The 6,000-nt window shown below is 52.0% G+C and overlaps 1 protein-coding gene across 10 annotated transcripts in view; it reads right to left on the reverse strand.

The window, feature by feature from the left end:
• MEF2D (myocyte enhancer factor 2D) overlaps window positions 1–1,748 on the reverse strand; it is a 174,726-nt gene extending 172,978 nt beyond the window's left edge. For 3 of the 10 annotated variants that reach the window (XM_038382432.2, XM_038382430.2, XM_038382423.2), the window contains exon 1: window positions 1,339–1,686. The gene's annotated coding sequence lies outside the window, so the exon portion shown is untranslated. Of the gene's footprint in view, window positions 1–1,338 lie in introns of all 10 variants that reach the window. The other 7 variants (XM_043502373.1, XM_038382434.2, XM_038382421.2 and 4 more) reach the window with 6 other exon arrangements.
• Between the last annotated feature and the right edge of the window lie 4,252 nt (window positions 1,749–6,000).

The following is a 6,000-nucleotide window of genomic DNA, read 5'->3' on the forward strand; positions in this document are numbered from 1 at the left end:
TCAGACACCAGAAACCCCCTGCCCCCAACTACCAGACACCCCACCACCAGACACCTCTGCCCCCGCCAGCTACCAGACACCAGGCACCCCTACCCCCCCAGCTACCTGACACCCCCCTACGCTCCACCAGATACCCCCGCCACCCATCAGACACCTCTATCTCCCCAGCTACCAGACACCCCCCGTCCCCCCCAGACATCTCTGCCCCCCCAGCTACCAGACAACCCCTGTCCCCCACCAGACTCCCACTTCTCCCCCAGCTACCAGACACCCCCTGTTCCCCACCACACACCTCTGCCCCCCCCCACAGCTACCAGACACCCCCGTCCCCCACCAGACTCCCGCTGCTCCCCCAGCCCACTCACCCTCCTGGGGCAGATCCTCCTTCCCCTCTGCACCATTTTGGTGACTGCTGCTAAATGGCAGGATCCAAAGTCGTCCCCCTCCTCCCCCCCCCCGCCCATAACCCTCGGCAACAACCTCAGCTGTCAGCTCCACACACAGACACACACACACACTTTCCCCAAACAACAGGCGAACACCACAGATCTGGGACTCTTCCCCCCCCCCTTCCCAGCTGCTGTCTCCCAGCCACCCTCCCCCAGGCAACCTCCAGCCCTGGCAACATTTCTTCCCCTCTGAACCATTTCTTCGCCGGGGGTTGCTGTCAAATGGCACCAGCACCTCTCTCTCTTTCCTGTCACCCACCCCAAGCGACAGCTAAGACCAGGGCGGGGGGGGGGCGACAGGGGGATCGACCCCCGCCCCCAGCCTCGGCCGCCCTGCGGAGCTGTTAGTGTCTTGGCCCCTCACCGGTCCCCAGCTCCGATCCTTCCCCCCCCCTTTTGCAAACAGCCGCTGCTGTCAGGCTGACACAAGGGAGGCAACACCTCGCCGCCGCCTGTATTCCTCCCTTCACCTCTGCACCATTTTGGCGAGGGGTTGTTTTGAAATGTCAGAGGCGGCTGGAGGATGCGCTCGCCACCCTCCCGCCCCGCAGCCAGAATCGATCCCGATCTATGGATCCATCTCTCTGTACCACAGCCCCCCCCACACACGCTCCCCGCCGCCGCCCATCACCGTGGCACCCAGGCCAGGCCGACCAGCTGTCCTGCTTTTATAGGAACAGTCCCCATAGTCGGGGCTTTGTCTTATATAGGGCGCCTATTTCCCTCCCCAGTGTCTCTTGTATTTCACACTTGCTCTCTGGTCACCCTAACCCCGGCTGTTGCCAAATGGTTTCCACCCAAGCCCCTCCCCACCCGGACTCCCCAGCGCGGTCAGTCCACCGCCACCCCTAGGCTACCCCCACACCCACACCCCCAGGACTCGACTTACCCTCCAGCGTCCGCTCCCGCGCTGCCTTCCCCCCAAAAAGTCGCTGCCAGGAGCCCGGGACCGGGGTGTTGTGGGAGAAGAGGAGGCTTCAAAGAAGCAACAACAACAACACCGCAGTCACAATTCAGAGGCGAGCCCAGGCAACCAGGAGCAATCTCAGTGTCTCAATGAACTTCCTCCTTTGGTTGCGTCTGTGTGTGTGTGTCTGTGTGTGTGTCGATCCCTTCCTTCCTCCTTTTTGGCTACAAAGGTAACTACTTCCAACCCACTGGGGGAAAGACACAACGTAACCACCAGCCAGCGCAGCCTAGCATGCCGGGAGGCCAGACGGCTCCCCACTACCAATGGCCAAGCCCTACGCACAGCCCGGGGAGGGAGGACTGAGCCACCCAGCTCCCGCCTCTCCCCCCCCCTTGCACCCAAGCCACCTCCTCCCAAGCTAGGCTGCAGCGTGGCTTGCTGCAAATCCTTCCGCCCGGAGGACCAGCAGCAGGCTGGGTGGGTGATGCAGGAGCCTGATCTGTGCAGGGTTTAAAGGGCCCTGGCTTCCACTTGGCTGCTTTCTGGGCTCCATCACTCCATCCCCCCTTTCGCCGCTCATCGCTAGATGTCAGGAGCGCGCTCCTTCAGACCCAGTTTGCACCTCTATTTTTTGCACACACGCGTGCACACACACGCGCATCCCGAGGGGTGTTGTTCTCCAGCAAAATCCTCCGGGCGTGCACAATTGCAACCTCAGTTCTGGTCTGCGGGGGTTCTTGCGCCGCGACCCTCACGGTAGCATCTGTAAAAAGAAAAGGAGGACTTGTGGCACCTTAGAGACTAACAAATGTATTTGAGCATAAGCTTTCGTGAGCTACAGCTCTTTCCACCAAATGCATCCGATGAGGTGAGCTGTAGCTCACGAAAGCTTATGCTCTAATAAATTTGTTAGTCTCTAAGGTGCCACAAGTACTCCTTTTCTTTTTGCAAATACAGACTAACACGGCTGCTACTCTGAAACGTAGCATCTGAGCGCCTTCCAGCCGTGCACTAAGTCACCGACGGGGGCTGGAACAATATGTATAGCGGGGCGGGGAAGTGCTGAAAGCCATTGAACCAAACTGTAAACCCTGTATATGATGGAAACCACTTCAAGCCAGGGGGTGCAGCAGCCCCCTTTCCTCTTTGCCCCCCTAGTTCCAGCAGCACCCCTGCACCAACGCTGAAATTCAGAAGGCAGTGAGGTGTTTTTGGACATGCAGCGAGCAATGCTGCGGGATGTATCTCAGATAAAGAGCAGTGCGGCCTAGTAGTTAGAGAAGAGAGTGCTGGGAGTCAGGACTCCTGAGTTCTATTCTTGTTTCTGGGAGGCAGTTTGATCTAGTGTTTAGAGGTGAGGCTTGGATGTCAGGACTCCTGGGTTTTCGTTCCTAGCTCTGCGAGGGCATGGGGGTGAGAACAAGGAACTGGGCCCTGAATTGCAATGAATGCCACTTTACACCAGCTAGAGATCTAACCCATTGACTTCAACCAAACTAAGGTGATGTATACACATAAGGAATCTGTCCCATTGATTTAAATGGAGCTACATCAGTTTAAACTAGCTCAGGCTTGGGCCCAAAATATTTAAAGCCAAAAATGTACTCTTCCCTTACATAATAATATATTATAATAATAATTAATACTTAGTGTTTTACAATTTCCAAGCACTATACAAACATTCACTAACACCCAACAACACATCGATATGGGGAGGTGGAAGATTATCAGCATGTTAGAGGGGAAACAGAGGCACAGGGCAGGGAAGCAACTAGATCAACTCAGTGGCAGAGACATGATTAGAGTTCTGGAGTTCTTGGCCCCTAGCCCCATCCCTCGGCATGAGTCATTACTAGTCTTAAAATTCACACTGGAAAATGTGTCTCGCTCTTTGCTCCTCTAATGTTTCAAGACTGAAAAGGGTGGTCCTATGGCTAAGGCATCGGAATGGGACCCAGGAGTTCTGGATTTAGTTTCCGTCCCCCACAGCCTCCCCAGGTGACCTCAGGCAAGTCACTTGATTCCAGTATGAAGCTTACAGCCTAACCCGAACTGTTGATTGCACTGGATCATTTCCCCGCTGTCCCCCGCCCCTCACCAATTTTGGGGCTTGTCTAGAGTAAGAAAATCTGCATCAATTTAGTGACAAGGGTGCAAACAACTAGGGCCTGATCCTCATTTACACTAAGGCCCCTTTACACCTCTCTGCCAGAGTAAAAGGGCCATTAAAGGCAGTGTTAATTATACCTATATCCACTTTAAGGCCCTTTTCTACTGACAGGGCAAGGAAAGGGAGCCTTAGTGTCATGCCGATAAGTGTCATGTCAGGTGCTCAGACAGCAGGCGGAGGGTGGGCCCTATATAAGTGAAATTAAAAGTTCCACTCACCCTATCAGAGAGCAGAAACAATACCATGTGGTTTAGGGGGCCAATCACACCACACAACTTGAAGCAAGTCATTTGCAAAACAAGCCCATTGTCTGAAAATAGTTTGTTCAAGTGTTAGACCAATAATATCAAACACACCATAGGAAATGTGGGACGAGCTCTGGGCTAAGGGACAGTGCTACTGGCTCTACAAATCAGTTTGCTCACTTTTAATATTGGTTGCGCCCCGAGACTCCAACCAACATAAGGTCTCTTCTGTACTAGGTGCTGTATAAGCACTTAGCAAGAGACAGTGCCTGTCCCAAAGAGCTTACACTATGCAAAGAGGTGAAATGATTTCCCGCCAGGTCACCCAGGATGCTATATACTGGACCAGACTGTCTCTCTGGTATAGGCATTAATAGAAATTCTATCCCATTCTATTCTAGCCCTTCACTGTCCAATTTGGCCCCAATAAGAATAAAACTAAGGATGTTATTTCTTTCTTTTTTAAACTACAATCTGAGTTTTACTAAGTCAATCAAATCCATATACCCAACTTCCAATACTAATATTTTTCTTGTGGTCCACAATTTCCTGGCCCAGCTACAGCCCAGGTTAATTATATTCCACCTTCTTAAATTCCTCCTGTATGTAGTTTCAATCTGGATTAATTAGGCTGGGGTCACACTCCTTTTTTTAAAAAAAGGAAAAAAAGGTCTTCTGGAATGATTCTAGCTGCAGTGTTCCACCCCCTGAAGTAGGGCCAGTTTAAGGCACAGACTTTATAGACCCATGCCTGGAGCTCCTGTTCTTGGCATCCCAGGAGAGCATCTCAGAATCTCAGCTTTCATTTAAATAAAGAATTTATGTTTATAGCCCTTGTGGTTGTGATGAAAAGCTTGGATATGTGACCTGAATGTAACCAGCACAGTGATGTCTTGCCTGAGTCTGCAGAGAGCCTGAGACAATTGCTCTGAAAGCAGAGAGCTGCCCAGAGTGTAACCAATGCAGCAGCCATTAAAGCCAAGAGAGAAGCTGCTGGGGCCCTACACCCATTCTGAGCTTGACTGTGACCTTTACTAATCAGTTCCTGGAGAGTGGTGTGTGAGTGACAGGTTGGGAATTACTTCTCTGGGAAATGAGATAATCCTCTGGAATTCTAGAAGCACCACACACTTACCACAACTGTTACATAGCATCCCACTTCCTCTGTGATGTGGTCTGCAGACACGGCAGACACCTGCCTCCTTCTTAATGGAGGATCTGAAAGACCTGGTCCTCAGACAATAAGGCCCATTTAGGCCACTCCGGCAGTACAGAAGGCCTTAAAGTGGGTGGATATGGCCCCCTGAGAATCCCCCCTTTGCACAGGGATCCTCTCTAGCCAGCGTGGAGCTGGTATAAGGACCCTGCTTCCAGTCCCAAAATAAGGGTGGTGTAGCCAGAGCACACTGCATTATGGGAGCATGGGAAGCAGTGTGTAAATTAGAGCAGCCACCGGGCAGCTCCCACTTATATCAGGACCTGTGCAGAGCCCTACATGGCCTCAGAATCTGAGAAGCAAAAAAGTGGCCTTAAAGCCACCTTTGCCCTGCCCCAGCCACAGGAACAGAGCAAATGAGTGTCAGGCCCATAGAATAATCAGGGGAAGCGTGGAGTGGGGAAGATGACAAGCCGAGGACTGTATTTCTGCCAGCAGAAAGGAATTATGATCATTATTTATTATTTGTGTGGCGGTCACGCCTAGTAGCTCCAGTTATGGGTCATGACCTCACTCCATGGTATTAGGGGCTGTACAGACCCCGACCCAAAAGAATTCCAATGGAGTTAGCGGCTCAGCCATATGCAGACTCCAGTTAAGCCTCTTTGACACAAGCAATCAGCTTCTTCCAGTGCATAAGTTCCAGCGCCGGTGGGAGGATCCACAAAGCGAGTGACTCAGGCTGAGGAAGAATAGGGAAGTTTTACAATACGCTTGGCGTAGGAGGAGACTCCCAGTGCAAGGAAGGTAGGCGGTGAATTACACAACGTGTGTGTGTGTATGTGAGCGCGCACACACACATGCAGCATCAGGAGACTTTATGGCAGGGAGAGGAACATAAACACTGCATTTATACTGAAGTGGAGCTAATAAAGGACATTGTATGTTTCTGTATGGGGCAGGGAGATCTTCTGAGACAACTGCCTGTCATGCTGACCAATACGGTTTCATTGTTTCCTTGCTTCCTGTCAGTCTGTATCTGGCTGTTGTCTCTTGTCTGATCCTTAGAC

Source organism: Dermochelys coriacea, chromosome 24 (assembly GCF_009764565.3).
Source record: "Dermochelys coriacea isolate rDerCor1 chromosome 24, rDerCor1.pri.v4, whole genome shotgun sequence".
Classification (NCBI taxonomy): domain Eukaryota; kingdom Metazoa; phylum Chordata; order Testudines; family Dermochelyidae; genus Dermochelys; species Dermochelys coriacea.